At 45.8% G+C, this 16766-nt stretch overlaps 1 protein-coding gene across 8 annotated transcripts in view; it reads right to left on the bottom strand.

Moving 5' to 3' along the window:
- Window positions 1–9424: 9424 nt before the first annotated feature.
- UPF3B (UPF3B regulator of nonsense mediated mRNA decay) overlaps window positions 9425–16766 on the bottom strand; it is a 59102-nt gene continuing 51760 nt past the window's right edge. For 3 of the 8 annotated variants that reach the window (XM_074391874.1, XM_003931080.3, XM_074391878.1), the window contains one exon: window positions 9425–15071. The gene's annotated coding sequence lies outside the window, so the exon portion shown is untranslated. The remainder of the gene's footprint in view (window positions 15072–16766) is intronic. The other 5 variants (XM_074391875.1, XM_074391873.1, XM_003931079.3 and 2 more) reach the window with 5 other exon arrangements.

The raw sequence follows: 16766 nt of genomic DNA, 5'->3' as shown, positions 1-16766 counted from the left end.
AGCCTGGGCAACACAGTGAGACCCTGTCTCAAAAAAAAAAAAATACTGAGAAGGGGTGGCATGAAAAGTAGAAGGAAAACGAGGAAGAAGTGCGCTATAAAGCAGTATTAAAAGGATGATTGATATAAGTACTTAAAGACTTATTTGCTGCTGCTTCTGATCACCAGAAAGAAAATGCTTGCTGTTAAATCAATAAGCAAAAAAAAAATCCAAGTTAAAAAATATACATTTGGAAAAATGGCCAGGCATGGTGGCTCACACCTGTAATTGCAGCACTTTGGGAGGCTGAGGTAGGTGGATCACCTGAGGTCGGGAGTTTGAGACCTGCCTGACCAACATGGAGAAACCTTATCTCTACTAAAAAAAATATAAAAACATTAGCCGGATGTGGTGGTGCATGCCTGTAATCCCAGCTACCCGGGAGGCTGAAACAGGAGAATCGCTTGAACCTGGGAGGCGGAGGTTGTGGTGAGCCAAGATTGCACCATTGCACTCCAGCTTGGGCAACAAGAGCTAAACTTTGTCTTAAAATAAAAAAGGGATCCTGGAACCAATCCTTCTTGGATACCGAGGGACGATTATGTTTGCAAAGGTGTAGAGCAGGCGTCCCCAAATTACGGCCCGCGGTCCACATGCGGGCCCCCTGAGGCCATTTATCCGGCCCCCTGCCGCACTTCAGGAAGGGGCACCTCTTTCATTGGTGGTCAGTGAAAGGAGCACAGTATGTGGCGGTCTGAGGGACAGTGAAATGGCCAGGCGTGGTGGCTCATGCCTCTAATCCAAGCACTTTGGAGGCCAAGGCGGGTGGATCACCTGAGGTCGGGGAGTTCAAGACCAGCCTGACCAACATGGCGAAACCCTGTCTTTAAAAAAAATAAAAAAGAAAGAAACTCACTCTTGATTCTTCTCTTTCTGTTATACCCTTAATCCAATCTCTAAGCAAATCCCATCAGCTCTCTCACAAATGTAGCTCGAATTCAGTGCTCCTCATTTTCCTTACCATGGTTCATCTCTCACTTGGATTACTGCAAAATCCTCCAAACTCTTCCCCCTTCTCTGGCCCTGCCCCTCTACTGTTTCTTCTCAACACAGCAGCCAATGATCCTGTTAAAACCTAAGCCCGATCATGTCACTGTATTTAGTGGCTCCTTTTCTTTTTCTTTCTTTTCTTTTCTTTTTTTTTTTTGAGACAGAGTGTTGCTCTGTCAGCCAGGCTGGAGGAGCGCAGTGGTGTGATCTTGGTTCACTGCAACCTCCACCTCCTGGGTTCAAGCGATTCTCGTGCCTCAGCCTCTCAAGTGGCTGGGACTATAGGCGCATGCCACCACACCCGGCTAATATTTGTGTTTTTGGTAGAGATGGGGTATATGTTGGCCATGTTGGTCTTGAACTCCTGAGCTCAAGATATCTGCCCCACTCTGCCTACCAAAGTGCTGGGATTACAGGTGTGAGCCACTGTGCCTGGCCTATTTAGTGGTTCTTTTTTTTTTTTTGAAACGGAATCTCACTCCATTGTCCAGGTTGGAGTGCAGTGGCACAATCTCAGCTCACTGCAACCTGTGCCTCCCGGGTTCAGGTAATTGTCCTGCCTCAGCCTCCCGAGTAACTGGGATTATAAGCACCCACCACCACACCCGGCTACTTTTTGTATTTTTAGTAGAGCTGGGGTTTCACCATGTTGGCTAGGCTAGTCTCCAACTCCTGACCTCAGGGGATCTGCGCGCCTTGGCTTCGGAAAGTGCTGGGATTACAGGCGTGAGCTGCCGCACCCAGCCAATGATAACTCTTTTTTGTTGTTGTTGCAGTCTCCTACCAGTCCTTGAGTCTCTCCCTCTCATTCCTTGCTCATTTAGCTCCTGGCTTACTGTCACTCTCTCAAACACTACTCCTGTCACAGTTCTTGGTGATTTCAATATTCATGTAGATACTACCAGACCCTTGGCCTCCTCTTCTCCAATGATCTTGTCCACCACACCCAGCCACCTGTTCCCTGTCAAACTTTTGACCATGGCATTCTCCCATTCTCTTACCACCGCCTCCTATCCTCACAGCTCACTTCCTCTAGTGCCCTAACACTAAGGCTATTTCCACCCCGCTGGGACCATTCATCCATTGATGAGACCATCAATCCCTATCACCTTTCCTCTTTTCTCTCTGCCACCCCTTTGTGACTTCTCTGCCCTCCTAACTTAGCTTAAATTGCATCGAACACTCACCTTGCCTGTACACACTTTGCCTTTACTTGTACTCATTTGGTGAAGCCCTAACCCTGATAAATCCAATTCTCTTACTCAACGACTTGCACCTCTGACAGACGAATGAGGCTGGAAGAAACCAACTAGTCTCGCTTCAAGTTCATGACCATTAATTTAAAGTGGGCCCTTAATGCTGCCCCATAACCCTACATTTCTTTCTTTCTTTTTTTGAGGTGCAGTCTCACTCTTGTCACCCAGGCTGGAGTGCAGTGGCATGCTCTTGGCTCAATACAACCTCCACCTCCCAGGTTCAAGTGATTCTCCTCCCTCAGCCTCCCGAGTAGCTGGGAATACAGGGGCCTGCCACCATGCCCAGCTAATTTTTGTATTTTTACTAGAGACAGGTTTTCACCACATTGGCCAGGCTGATCTCAAAATCCTGACCTTGTGATCCATCCCCCTCGGCCTCTCAAAGTGCTGGGATTACAGGCATGAAAGCATGAGCCACCACGCCCGGCCTTTTTTTCTTTTCTTTTTCTTTCTTTTTTTTTTTTTTTTTTTTTGAGATAGAGTCTCATCCAGGCTTGAGTGCAGCGACACAATCTTGGCTCACTGCAGCCTCCACCTCCTGGGTTCAAGCAATTCTCCTGTCTCAGCCTCCTGAGTAGCTGGGGTTACAGGCGTGCTCCACAACACTCAGCTAATTTTGTATTTTTAGTAGAGACAAGTTTTCACTATATTTGCCATGCTGGTCTCTAATTCTTGACCTTGTGATCCGCCTGCCTTGGCCTCCCAAAGTGCTGGGATTACAGGCGTGAGCCACCATACCCAGCTTTTTTTTTTTTTTTTTTTTTTTTTTGAGACAGAGTCTCACTCTGTCTCACCCAGGCTAAAGTGTAGTGGCATGATCTTGGCTCACTGCAGCCTCCACCTCCCGGGTTCAAGCGATTCTCCTGTCTCAGCCTCCCGAGTAGCTGGGACTACAGGCATGCACCACCATACCCAGCTAATTTTGTATTTTTAGTAGAGACAGAGTTTCACCATGTTGGCCAGGCTGGTCTCAAACTCCTGACCTCAGGTGATCTGCTGGCCTTGGCCTCCCAAAGTTCTGGGATTACAGGCGAGAGCCACCGCACCTGGCCAACCCTACATTTCTTTAGTCCAGCCAAGCTCCCACTCTCCCAGAGCAGCGATTCTCAAGCTCTCTTGTACACGTGAATCATCTGGGAATCTTGTTAGAATACAAATTCTAGTTCTGCATTTCCAACAACCTCCCGGGTGATGTGAATGCTGCTGGACCTTGGACCAGCACTTTGGGTAGCAAGGCCCTAGATGAAGGGATGAGGGGTTGGCTATATATATATACATAAATTTTAGAGACAGGGTCTCGCTGTGTTGGCCAGGCTAAAGAGTGCAGTGGTGTGATCGTAGCTTACTGCAGCCTTGAACTCCTAGACTCAAGCGATTCTCCCGCCTCAGCCTCCTGAGTAGCTGGGACTACAGGCATGCGCCACCATGTCCTGCTAATTTTTGTATTTTTAGTAGAGATGGGGTTTCTCCATGTTGGTCAGGCTGGTCTCAAACTCCCAACCTTCTCAGGCGATCTGCCCGCTTCAGCCTTCCTAAGCGGTAGGATTATAGGCATAAGCCACCGTGGCCGGCCTTCTCTCCCATTCTTTAAGTGAGATATAATTCACATAATATGAAAATCACCATTTTATTTTATTTATTTATTTATTTATTTATTTATTTATTTATTTTTGAGACGGAGTTTCGCTCTTGTTACCCAGGCTGGAGTGCAATAGCGCGAACACGGCTCACCGCAACCTCCGCCTCCCGGGTTCAGGCAATTCTCCTGCCTCAGCCTCCCGAGTAGCTGGGATTACAGGCACGCGCCACCATGCCCAGCTAGTTTTTTGTATTTTCAGTAGAGACGGGGTTTCACCATGTTGACCAGGATGGTCTCGATCTCTCGACCTCGTGATCCGCCCGCCTCGGCCTCCCAAAGTGCTGGGATTACAGGCTTGAGCCACCGCGCCCGGCTATTTTATTTAATTTATTTTTATTTTTTGAGACGGAGTCTTACTCTGTAGCCCAGGCTGGAGTGCAATGGTGCGATCTTGGCTCACTGCAACCTCCATCTCCCGGGTTCAAGCAATTCTCCTGCCTCAGCCTCCCAAGTAGCTGGGACTACAGGCACACACCACCATGCCCAGCTAATTTTTATATTTTTAGTAGAGATGGTGTTTCACTATGTTGGCCAGGTTGGTCTAGATCTCCTGACCTTGTGATCTACACACCTTGGCCTCGCAAAGTGCTGGGATTATAGGCATGAGCCACCGTGTTCGGCCTTATTTTATTTATTTATTTATTTTAGATGGAGTCTCTGTCACCCAGGCTTGAGTGCAGTGGCATGATCTGGGCCCACTGCAACCTCCACCTCCCGGGTTTAAGTGATTCTCCTGCCTCAGTCTCCCAAGTAGCTGGGATTACGGGCATGCGCCACCACCCTCGGTGAATTTTTTATTTTTATTAGAGACAGGGTTTCACCATGTTGGCCCAGCTGGTCTCAAAGTCCTGACCTCAGATGATCCACGTGCCTCAGCCTCCCAAAGTGCTGGGATTACAGGCGTGCACCACCACACCCTGCTAATTTTGTATTTTTTTTTTTTTTTTTTTTGAGACGGAGTTTCGCTCTTGTTACCCAGGCTGGAGTGCAATGGCGCGATCTCGGCTCACCACAACCTCCGCCTCCTGGGCTCAGGCAATTCTCCTGCCTCAGCCTCCTAAGTAGCTGGGATTACAGGCACGCGCCACCACGCCCAGCTAGTTTTTTTGTATTTTTAGTAGAGACGGGGTTTCACATGTTGACCAGGATGGTCTCGATCTCTTGACCTCATGATCCACCCCCCTCGGCCTCCCAAAGTGCTGGGATTACAGGCTTGAGCCACTGTGCCCGGCCCTAATTTTGTATTTTTAGTAGAGACAGAGTTTTACCATGTTGGTCAGGGTAGTCTCGAACTCCTGACCTCAGATAATTCACCAGCCTCGGCCTCCCAAAGTTTTGGGATTACAGGTGTGAGCCACCACGTCCAGCCTCACAGTCACTCTTTGATTCCCACTCTTCTCTCAGCCCTAGAAAACCACTAATCTATTTTCCATCTCTGTGGATTTGCCTATTGTGGATATTTTATATAAACAGAGTCATATAATATATAGCCTTTTGTATCTGCTTTCTTTCACTTAGCATTTTTTCAAGGTTCATCCATGTTGTAGCATGAATCAGTACTTTTTTTTTTTTTTTAAAGAAATGGGGTCTCACTGTATTGCCTAGGCTGGTCTTCAACTCCTGAGCTCAAGCAATCTTCCCACCTCCGCCTCCCAAAGTGCTGGAATTACAGGCATGAGGCACTGCACCAGGCCAACATTTTATATATATATATATATATATATATATATATATATATATATATATATATACATATTTTTTTTTTTTTTTTTTTTTTTTTTTTTTTGTGAAATGGAGTTTCGCTCTTGTTACTCAGGCTGGAGTGCAATGGCGAGATCTCGGCTCACCACAACCTCCGCCTCCTGGGCTCAGGCAATTCTCCTGCCTCAGCCTCCTGAGTAGCTGGGATTACAGGCTCATTTTATATTTTTTTAATAGAGGCAGGGTGTCACTATATTGCCTAGGCTTGTCTCCTTCCTTCCTTCCTTCCTCACTCCCTCCCTCCCCTTCTTTTTTTTTTTTTTTTTTTTTGAGACGAAATTTCAGTCTTGTTTTCCAGGCTGGAGTGCAATGGTGAGATCCCAGCTCCCTGCAACCTCCACCTCCCGGGTTCAAGCATTTCTCCTGCCTCAGCCTCCTGAGTAGCTCGGATTACAGGCATGCACCACTACACCTGGCTAATTTTTGTATTTTTAGTAGACACGGAGTTTTTCCATGTTGGTCAGGCTGGTCTCAAACTTCTGACCTCAGTGATCCACTAGCCTTGGCCTCCCAAAGCACTGGAGTGAGCCACCACACGTGGCCCGCCCCTCCCTCTCTTCCTCCCTTCCTTTCTCTCTTTCTTCTTTTTTTTTTTTAATTAAAAAAAATTTTTTTAGAGACCAGGTTTCACCATGTTGGCCAGGATGGTCTCGATATCTTGACCTTGTGATCCACCCGCCTCGGCCTCCCAAACTGCTGGGATTACAGGCGTGAGCCACCACGCCCGAACATATTTTTAGTAGTTTTAGTGGCCAACCCTGTTGGCCAGTCCTCTTCCTTGAAACACTTTCTCTTGGATTAATACCAGAATCTTCTGGTTTTTCTCCTACTCTCTGGCTATTCCTTCTGTCTTTGTAGATGTACTTCCTTACCTGTATATAATGTTAAGAGTTCTTTAAGGCAGGGCCCTACGTCTGCTTTGGTTCCTACTTCACTCTCCCTATAAAGTGACAGAATCCATGGCCATGACATCAATGGCCACCTAAAAAGAGATGAATTCCAAATCCTTACATCCACTTCCCACCTGCCATTCACCCCTCACTGTAACAGGGTTTCTGTCTCTTTTAGGTCATCAGTTTCATTAGTTCACTGATGAAATCACAATCGCCAAATCTAATGAACACTTCCATATCTTGTCTTCCTTAACCTCTCTTCGGCGTGGGACATTGTCCGCCATTCTCCTTCTTGAAATTTTCCCTTCCCTTAGGACTCTCACTCAGTTGAGAATCATTCACTTTCAATCATTTTTGGTGGCTCTTGTACCTGCCTCTTGGGCTACCTGTTTCTAAAAGCTGGGCAAACATAAAGTGGTGATTTACTAAGTAAACGCAAACAGATGCCGTGTTAGGAAGGGCTGGCAGGATACATGAAAATCAGGCAAAAGCTCAAGAATGTTGTCTGAACACTTTTTTAAAAATTTAGACAGAGTCTCGTTCTGTCACCCAGGTTGGAGTACAGTAGCGCAATCTTGGCTCACTGCAATCTCCGCCTCCAGGTTCAAGCAATTCTGCCTCAGCCTCCTGAGCAGCTGAGATTGCAAGCACGGCTGATTTTTTGTATTTATTTTTAATATTTTTAGTAGACACGGGGTTTCACCCTGTTGTCCAAGCTGGTCTTGAACTCCTGACCTCAGGTGATCCACCTGCCTCAGCCTCCCAAAGTGCTGGGATTACAGGCATGAGCCATTGCACCTGGCCAACATTTTGTTCTTACAGGACAAGAATAGTTGATGTGGTTTGGATACTTGTCCCCAGCCAAATCTCATGGAAATATAATCCCCAGTGTTGGAGGTGGGGCCTGGTGGGGTATTTGGGTTATGGGGCGGATCCCTCATGGCTTGGTGCTGTCCTCTCCATAGTGAGTTCTTACAGATCTGGTTGTTGTGAAGTGTGGCACCTCCTCCCCACACTCACTCTCTTACTCACTCTGTGATGTGAGATGTCTGGTCCTGCTTCACCTTCTGCCATGAGTAAAAGTTCCCTGAGGGTTTCCCAAAAGCCAAGCAGATACCAGTGCCACACTTCCTGTACAGCCTGCAGATCTGGGAGCCAATTACATCTCTTTTCTTTTTTCTTTTTTTTTTTTTTTTTTTGAGACGGAGTTTCGCTCTTGTTACCCAGGCTGGAGTGCAATGGCGCCATCTCGGCTCACCGCAACCTCCGCCTCCTGGGTTCAGGCAATTCTCCTGCCTCAGCCTCCTAAGTAGCTGGGATTACAGGCACGCACCACCACGCCCAGCTAGTTTTTTGTATTTTTAGTAGAGACGGGGTTTCACTATGTTGACCAGGATGGTCTCGATCTCTCGACCTCGTGATCCCCCCGCCTCGGCCTCCCAAAGTGCTGGGATTACAGGCTTGAGCCACCGCGCCCGGCCCTCTTTTCTTTTCTTTTTTTTTTGAGACGGAGTTTCGCTCTTGTTACCCAGGCTGGAGTGCAATGGCGCGATCTCGGCTCACCGCAACCTCCGCCTCCTGGGTTCAGGCAATTCTCCTGCCTCAGCCTCCTGAGTAGCTGGGATTACAGGCACGCACCACCATGCCCAGCTAATTTTTTGTATTTTTAGTAGAGACGGGGTTTCACCATGTTGACCAGGATGGTCTCGATCTCTTGACCTCGTGATCCACCCACCTCGGCCTCCCAAAGTGCTGGGATTACAGGCTTGAGCCACCGCGCCCGGCCTACCGGCCCTCTTTTCTTATGAATTACCCAGTCTCAGGTATTTTTTTTTTCTGAGATAGAGTCTCACTCTGTTGCCCAGGCTGGAGGGCAGTGGCACGATCCCGGCTCATTGCAGCCTCCACCTTCTTGGGTTCAAGCAATTCTCCTGCCTCAGCCTCTTGAGTAGCTGGAATTACAGGTGTGAGCCATGACGTCTGGCTAATTTTTGTATTTTTAATACAGGCATGGTTTCACTATGTTGGCCAGGCTGATTGATCTCAAACTCCTGACCTCAAATGATCTGCCCGTCTCGGCCTCCCAAAGTGCTGGGTTTATAGGAGGGAGCCACTGCGCTCGGCCAGAAGTTTCTTTATAGCAATGCAAGAATAGCCTGTATTAGTCTGTTTTCATGCTGCTGATAAAGACATACCTGAAACTGGAATGAGAAACAGGTTTTAGCCGGGCGCAGTGGCTCAAGCCTGTAATCCCAGCACTTTGGGAGGCTGAGGTGGGTGGATCACGAGGTCAACATGGTGAAACCCCGTCTCTACTAAAAATACAAAAAATTAGCTGGGCATGGTGGCGCATGCCTGTAATCCCAGCTACTCAGGAGGCTGAGGCAGGAGAATTGCCTGAACCCAGGAGGCGGAGGTTGCGGTGAGCCAAGATCGCGCCATTGCACTCCAGCCTGGGTAACAAGAGCAAAACTCCGTCTCAAAAAAAAAAAAAGAAAAAAAAGAAAAACAGGTTTTAATGGACTCACAGTTCTACATGGCTGGGGAGGCCCCACAATCTTGGGAGAAGGCAAGGAGGAGCAAGTTATGTCCTACATGGATGGCAGCAGGAACAAAAGAGCTTGTGCATGGGAACTCCTATTTATGTAACCATCAGATCTTGCAAGATTTCTTCACTATCATGAGAACGGCACAAGACCTGCCCCCATAATTCAGTTGCCTCCCATTGGGTCCCTCACACACCACCTGAGAATTCAAGATGAGATGTGGGTGGGGACACAGCCAGACAATAACAGGCCCAATATAGGAGTGAACCATGAACTGATCATTCCCTGGTGGACAAAACAAAGGCATGCTAGTGAAGGCAGAAACTAACATCGCTCATGCCCTATCAATACTTCCAAGAGGTTAATTCAGTATCAAAAAATTTCTCAAAACTCACAGCTACTTAGTGAAGTTAATAAACACACTTAGCTTCATACTTGAATGCTGTTACTATTTATTTCACCAATACAAGCTGAGACGAAAAGTTGCCGTTTAACAGGAACTGCCAATGGTGCAATTTCCTTCCTGGAGAGGGTATGCACTCACATCATGGGACCTAAGATCAAACACACATGGGATTGTCAACAGTCAAACAAATACTACATTTTTACCTATTAATAGAAAAAAAAGCTTAAGACAAAAGAAGATGTTTCAAAATATTCTTCATGCTAAGCTCATGTAAGCAAACGAAAAACTAAAACTAATCTAAAAACTTTAGAACATTAGATGCAGAAATAACATGACTATTTAAATTTTTGCATCAACAAAAGTTTGTTGTTTTATCCTTCCCTGTACTTGTAATACAAGGACATGCTTGTTGCTTCTACACTACACAAAGTCAACAGTTATCATCAACAACTAAATAGAACTAGATTGGAACAAACAGGCACGATGGCTCATGCCTATAATCCCAGCACTTTGGAAGGCCGAGGTGGGAGGATCACCTGAGGTCAGGAGTTCAAGACCAGCATGGCCAACATGGTGAAACCCCATCTCTACTAAAAATGTCTGTAATCCCAGCTACTCGGGAGGCTGAGGCAGGAGAATTACTTCAACCCAGGAGGTAGAGGTTGCAGTGAGCAGACATTGTGCCACTGCACTCCAGCCTGGCCAACAGAGTGAGACCCTGTCTCAAAAAAAAAGAAAAAACATACAGAAAAGAAAATCCAATTCAGGACAAACAACAGCTTTTGATTTAGAACCAGCTCTTACTTTTCTTTCGTGTCACACGTGATGAAGTCCTCACTTCATATTCCCCCCTGCACATTGCAATGCATGTTCTCGCCTTCACCTTTTTCTGACACTTTAAAATTAATTTGCGGAAATTACAAAAACAATGAAATTGTACTTCCAATTCTGAACCACCAATCCAATTCCTGCTTTGACGCAAAACTCACTCCTCTGCAGTGTACCCCACCAGTACAGCGACCCCACTTTCTCTCTATTCTTTGCCCTGAAGGCACTTCCGGATTGCTTAAGTGTGCTCTTTGGCTACCTAGACAGTCAGGACACCTAAGGCCATCTGGACTTAGCACTCTCTTCCTCCTTCTTTTCTTTGGTTAATATCACTTTCCTGCTTTCTTTCTGGTGCTGAACCTCCAGATTTGGTGCTGCCATCAGGGCGCCAACGTCGACCTCGGCTTCGAGCTCCTGGATGGTTAACCTGCATCCCTGGAGGATCCTGAAGTACAACGAAATATGTTACTGTTACAACAATGCTATTCAGCATTTACATAAGATTTTCTGAGTCCTAAGTTATGTATTAATTATTATATACTAAACCCAAGTATTTAAAACCAAAGTGAGGGTATGGTAAATGACAGCTTGCCCACCACTTCTCTCCATCTCCAAAGAAAAGCAATCATTTCAAAATTATTATTTTATAAGTCTGGTCAATTTCTTTTTTTGTCTGGAGACACGGTCTCACGGTGTTACCCAGGCTGAAGTAAAAGTGGCATGATCGCAACTCACTGCAGCCTCGACATTGCAGACTCAAGCAATCATCCCACCTCAGCTCCCTAGTAGCTGGGATTGCAGGTACTCTCTCACACTGGGCTAAGTTTTAAATTTTTTAGTAGAGATGGGGTCTCTCCATCTTATCCAGGCTGGTCTTGAACTCCTGAACTTAAGTGATCCTCCTGCCTTGGCCTGCGAAATGCTGAGAGACAGGGTTTTGCCATGTAGGCCTGGCTCGTCTCCAACTGCTGACCTCAAATGATCTGCTTGCCTCAGCCTCTCAAAGTGCTGGGCTTATAGGCATGAGCCACTGTGCCTGGCCTATAGTTATTAAGGACATGAAATTATGCTTAATGAGGAAGTGGTCCTTACCCGCCTTGTCTGCAACATAAGACAGTGTTGTCTCTTGCCAACACTGAAACATGAGTTCCACAGGCACAAGGACTTATTTGAATCCCTGACCTCCAGGGCCGGACACACAGTCAGTGATTGGTACATGTTTGCTAAATGAATGAGCCAGTGGAAGAAATTTAAGAGTGTTGGGTAGGGAAGTGCAGTTTACCCAGAGCTGGACAGGCAAGGCCAGTAGAACAAGAGAGGGAGATGCCGACATGAAGACAGCCTTGAGATGGCTGCCAATGGGCTAGACAAAGAGGCAAGTGGCATCCACTCATACCTGGTGGTTCATGAGCGTTGCTTCTCCTAAGGCCGACTCCTCTAACCTCTACCCTGGGTTCCATTTTCACCTGCCTTTGCAGGAAGCCTACACCATTAGTTGTCTCTTTCTCTTGGGTATTCATCCTTCTAGAAATTTCCTTTGGCTTCTAAACTTACTTACTTTTTTCACATTTAAAATAATGCTTCATTAACACTATTAACCTATGTATCTCCATTTCTTTCACAGCTGTGTTAGTCCGTTTTCACACTGATAGAAATATCCGAGACTGGGTAATATCTAAAGAGAAGAGGTTTAATTGACTGTTTCAAATGGCTCAGGAGACCTCAGGAAATTTACAATTATGGCAGAAGGTGAAGCTGGCATGTCTTACATGCAACAGGTGAGAGGCGAATTGTGAGCATAGGAAAAACTGCCACTTTTAAGACCATCAGATCTACTGAGACTTACTATCAGGAGAACAGCATGAGAGAAACTGCCCTCCACAGACTTTTGAAGATCCCTCATACTTCTCTAAAAAGTTGTATATATTGTTTCCTTTCTCAACCGAATCTGGCTTCCCTGCCCCATAATTCTAGGTCATCAATGATCTGTAGGGCTTTGTCAAGTGTCATACATGACCATTCAGCGGCATCCAACCCTGTTGACAATGCCTCTTCCTTGAAACACTTTTCTCTCGGATTAAGTAACCCAGAGTCCTCTGGTTTTTCTCCTACTCTCTCACTACTCCTTCTCTGTCTCTGTAGATACATTTCCTTATCTCTGTGTAATGTTAGTTTTTCGAGGCAGGGACATAGGTCTACTTCTCTTCTTTTTTCTCTTCCCCTAAAGTGACAGAATCCATGGCCATGACTTCAATGGCCACCTAAAAAGAGATGAATTCCAAATCCTTACATCCACTTCCCACCTGCCATTCACCCCTCACTGTAACAGGGTTTCTGTCTCTTTTAGGTCATCAGTTTCATTAGTTCACTGATGAAATCACAATTGCCAAATCTAATGAACACTTCCATTTCTTGTCTTCCTTAACCTCTCTGTGGCATGGGACACTGTCAGCCATTCTCCTTCTTGAAATTTTCCCTTCCCTTAGGACCCTCACTCAGTTGAGAATCATTCACTTTCAATCATTTTTGGTGGCTCTTGTACCTGCCTCTTGGGCTACCTGTTTCTAAAAGCTGGGCAAACATAAAGTGGTGATTTACTAAGTAAACGCGAGCAGAAGCCGTGTTAGGAAGGGCTGGCAGGATGGATGAAAATCAGGAAAAAGCTCAAGGATGTTGTCTAAACATTTTGTTCTTACAGGATAAGAATAGTTGATGTGGTTTGGATACTTGTCCCCAGCCAAATCTCATGGAAATATAATCCCCAGTGTTGGAGGTGGGGCCTGGTGGGGTGTTTGGGTTATGGGGCGGATCCCTCATGGCTTGGTGCTGTCCTCTCCATAGTGAGTTCTTACAGATCTGGTTGTTGTAAAGTGCGGCACCTCCTCCCCACACTCACTCTCTAGCTCACTCCGGGATGTGGGCTGTCTGGTCCTGCTTCACCTTCCGCCATGAGTAAAAGCTATTTGAGGCTTCCCAGAAACTGAGCAATCTGAGATGCCTCGCTTGTACAGCCTGCAGAACTGTGAGCCAAATCAATCTCTCTTTTTTTTTTTCTTGAGACAGAGTCTCTCTCTGTCTCACAAGCTGGAGTGCAGTGGTGTAATCTCGGCTCACTGCAACCTCTACCTCCTGGGTTCAAGGGATTCTCCTCCCTTGGCCTTCCGAGTTATTGTATTTTAGGCAGAGATGGGTTTCACCATGTTGGCCAGGCTGGTCACGAACTCCTGATGTCAAGTGATCCTCCCTCCTTGGCCTCCCAAAGTGCTGGGATAACAGGCATGAGCCACTGCGCCTGGCCAAACCTCTTTTCTTATCAAATACCCAGTCTCAGGTATTTCCTTATAGCAATGCAAGAATGGCCTAATATAGGAGTGAACCATGAACTGATCATTCCCTGGTGGACAAAACAAAGGCATGCTAGTGAAGGCAGAAACTAACATCGCTCATGCCCTATCAATACTTCCAAGAGGTTAATTCAGTATCAAAAAATTAATTTCTCAAACTCACAGCTATTTAGTAAAGTGACTCACCACACTTAGCTTCATACTTGGATGCTGTTACTATTTATCAACATCAAAACAAAACAAGCTGGACTAAAAGCTGCCATCTAACAACAACAGGCAGTGGTTCAGTTTCCCTCCTGGAGAGGGTATGCGCTCAGATCATGAGACCTGAGATAAAACAAACTAGATTGTCAAGAATCCAACAAGAACTACATCTTACTTCTTAATAGAAAAGATGCTGAAGGAAGACAAAATGAGATGTTTACAAATATTCCTCATGCTAAGCTCATAAAAGCAAATAAAAACCAAAAACTGATCCCAAAACCTTAGGATACTGGATACAGAAGTAACATGACTATTTAAATGTTTGCATCAATGAAAGTTTGTTCCGTCCTTCCCTGTACTTGTCCTACAAGGACATGCTTGTGACTTCTACACTACCCAAAGTCAACAGTTATCATCAGCGATTCAGTATAACTAGATGGGAACAAGGCTTCAAAGCGACTCTGCTCCACCAAAATTTAGAAATTCAATTCAGAATGAACAACAGCTTTTGATTTTAGAAACAGCTCTTACTTTTCTCTCGTGTCACACGTGATGAAGTCCCTGCAAACTGCAATGCATGTCCTCACCGTTACCTTTTTCTGACACTTTAAATTTATAAAAATTGCTAAAACAATGAGATTATAATTTCAGTTCTGACATCTGATCAGATTCCTGCTTTGAGGCAAAACTTACTCCTCTGCTGTATACTCCTCTCCTCTTCTCTCTCTCTTTTTCTTTTTGGAGACAGAGCCTTGCTCTGTTGCCCAGGCTGGAGTGCAGTGGCAAGATCATGGCTCACTGGAAACTCTGCCTCCTGAGTTCAAGCAATTCTCCTGCCTTAGCCTCCCAAGTAGCTGAGACTACCGGTGCCTGCCACCACGCCCAGCTACATTTTGTATTTTTAGTAGAGACAGGGTTTCACCATGTTGGCCAGGCTGGTCTCAAACTCCTGACCTCAGGTGATCGTTTCGCCTTGGCCTCCCGAGGTGCTGGGATTATAGGCGTGAGCCACCAGACCCGGCCTCTCCTCTTCTTTTGTATGGCTAATACCACTTTCCTGCTTTCTTTCTGGTGCTGAATCTCCAAACCTGGTGCTGTCATCAGGGCGCCAGAGTCGACCGTGGCTTCGAGCTCCTTGTTGGTAACGTTGCATCCCTGGATGATCCTGAAGTACAATGACATATGTTACTGTTACAACAATGCTATTCAGCTTTTACATGGGATTTTCAAGTCATAACTTATATGTTAATGTATACTAAAGTCCAGTTATTTAAGACCAAAATTGTGAAGGCATGGTAAATGACAACTTGACCACTTCTCTCCATCTCCAAAGAAAAGAAATCATTTCATAATTATTATTTCATAAGCCTAGTATAACTTCTTTTTTTTGAGACATGTTCTCATTTTGTCACCCAGGCTGAAGTGCAAATGGCAAGACTGTGACTCACTGCAGCCTCGACACACCAGACACAAGCAATCCTCCCACCTCAGCTCCCTAGTAGTTGGGATTGCAGTCACGCTCTGTCACACTGGCCTAAGTTTAAAATTTTTTAATAGAGATGGGGTCTCTCTATGTTATCCAGGCTGGTCTTGAATTCCTGAAGTTAAGTAATCCTCCCGCCTTGGCCTCCTAAATGCTAAGATTACCTGCATGAGCCATCATGCTTTGCCCATTTCTTTCTTTCTTTCCTTTTTTTTTGTGACAGAGTCTCTCTCTGTCACCCAGGCTAGAGTTTAGTGGCCAGATCTCGGCTCACTGCAACCTACACCTCCCGAGTTGAAGCGATTCTCCTGACTCAGCTTCTGGAGTAGCGGGGATTACAGGTGAGTGCCACCACGCCTGGCTAATTGTTTATATTTTAGTAGACACAGGGTTTCACCATGTTGGCCAGGCTGGTCTCGAACTCCTGATATCAAGTGATCCTCCCACCTTGGCCTCCCAAAGTGCTAGGATAACAGGCATGAGCCACTGCGCCTGGCCAAACGTCTTTTCTTATCAAATACCCAGTCTCAGGTATTTCCTTATAGCAATGTAAGAACGGCCTAATATAGGAGTGAACCATGAACTGATCATTCCCTGGTGGACAAAACAAAGGCATGCTAGTGAAGGCAGAAACTAACATCGCTCATGCCTTTCAATACTTTCAAGAGGTTAATTCAGTACAAAAAAATTAATTTCTCGGCCAGGTGTGGTGGCTCAAGCCTGTAATCCCAGCACTTTGGGAGGCCGAGGCGGGTGGATCACGAGGTCGAGAGATCGAGACCATCCTGGTCAACATGGTGAAACCCCGTCTCTACTAAAAATACAAAAAACTAGCTGGGCGTGGTGGCGTGTGCCTGTAATCCCAGCTACTCAGGAGGCTGAGGCAGGAGAATTGCCTGAGCCCAGGAGGCGAAAGTTGCGGTGAGCCGAGATGGCGCCATTGTACTCCAGCCTGGGTAACAAGAGCGAAACTCCGTCTCAAAAAAAAAAAAAAAGCTGCCATCTAACAACAACAGGCAGTGGTTCAGTTTCCCTCCTGGAGAGGGTATGCGCTCAGATCATGAGACCTGAGATAAAACAAACTAGATTGTCAAGAATCCAACAAGAACTACATCTTACTTCTTAATAGAAAAGATGCTGAAGGAAGACAAAATGAGATGTTTACAAATATTCCTCATGCTAAGCTCATAAAAGCAAATAAAAACCAAAAACTGATCCCAAAACTTTAGGATACTGGATACAGAAGTAACATGACTATTTAAATGTTTGCATCAATGAAAGTTTGTTCCGTCCTTCCCTGTACTTGTCCTACAAGGACATGCTTGTGACTTCTACACTACCCAAAGTCAACAGTTATCATCAGCGATTCAGTATAAC

Source organism: Saimiri boliviensis, chromosome X, assembly GCF_048565385.1.
Source record: "Saimiri boliviensis isolate mSaiBol1 chromosome X, mSaiBol1.pri, whole genome shotgun sequence".
Lineage (NCBI taxonomy): Eukaryota > Metazoa > Chordata > Mammalia > Primates > Cebidae > Saimiri > Saimiri boliviensis.
The sequence above is the reverse complement of the archived record's forward strand: the minus strand, read 5'-3'. Positions and strand labels throughout refer to the sequence as shown.